Source organism: Scyliorhinus canicula, unplaced genomic scaffold, assembly GCF_902713615.1.
Source record: "Scyliorhinus canicula unplaced genomic scaffold, sScyCan1.1, whole genome shotgun sequence".
Lineage (NCBI taxonomy): Eukaryota > Metazoa > Chordata > Chondrichthyes > Carcharhiniformes > Scyliorhinidae > Scyliorhinus > Scyliorhinus canicula.
In genome coordinates, this window is record NW_024055512.1 from 819565 (window position 1) to 820541 (window position 977).

Here is a 977-nt window from a genome sequence, read left to right on the forward strand (position 1 = left end):
CACAACAGTGCAGCATTCCCGCAGCGCTGAGCTCAGTGTATTAGACTGGGACATCAATCCGCAACAGCGCAGCATTCCCGCAGTGCTGAGCTCTAGATACTGGAATGAGACATCAATCCGCAACAGTGCAGCATTCCCGCAGCCCTGTGCTCTAGATACTGGACTGGGACATCAATCCACAACAGTGCAGCATTCCCGCAGTGCTGACCTCAGTGTATTAGACTGGGACATCAATCCACAACAGAGCAGCATTCCCGCAGTGCTGAGGTCTAGATACTGGACTGGGACATCAATCCGCAACAGTGCAGCATTCCTGCAGTGCTGAGGTCTAGATACTGGACTGGGACATCAATCCGCAACAGTGCAGCATTCCTGCAGTGCTGAGGTCTAGATACTGGACTGGGACATCAATCCACAACAGTGTAGCATTCCCGCAGTGCTGTGCTCTAGATACTGGACTGGGTCATCAATCCACAACAGTGTAGCCTTCCCGCAGTGCTGAGCTCAGTGTATTAGACTGGGACATCAATCCACAACAGTGTAGCATTCCCGCCGCGCTGAGCTCAGTGTATTAGACTGAGACATCAATCCACAACAGTGCAGCATTCCCGCCGTGCTGAGCTCTAGATACTGGACTGGAACATCAATACACAACAGTGCAGCATTCCCGCAGTGCTGAGGTCTAGATACTGGACTGGGACATCAATCCACAACAGTGTAGAATTCCCGCAGCCATGTGCTCTAGATACTGGACTGGAACATGAATCCACAACAGTGTAGCATTCCCGCAGTGCTGAGCTCTAGATACTGGACTGGAACATCAATACACAACAGTGCAGCATTTCCGCAGCGCTGAGGTCTAGATACTGGACTGGGATATCAATCCACAACAGAGCAGCATTCCCGAAGTGCTGAGGTCTAGATACTGGACTGGGACATCAATCCACAACAGTGTAGCATTCCCGCAGTGCTGAGCT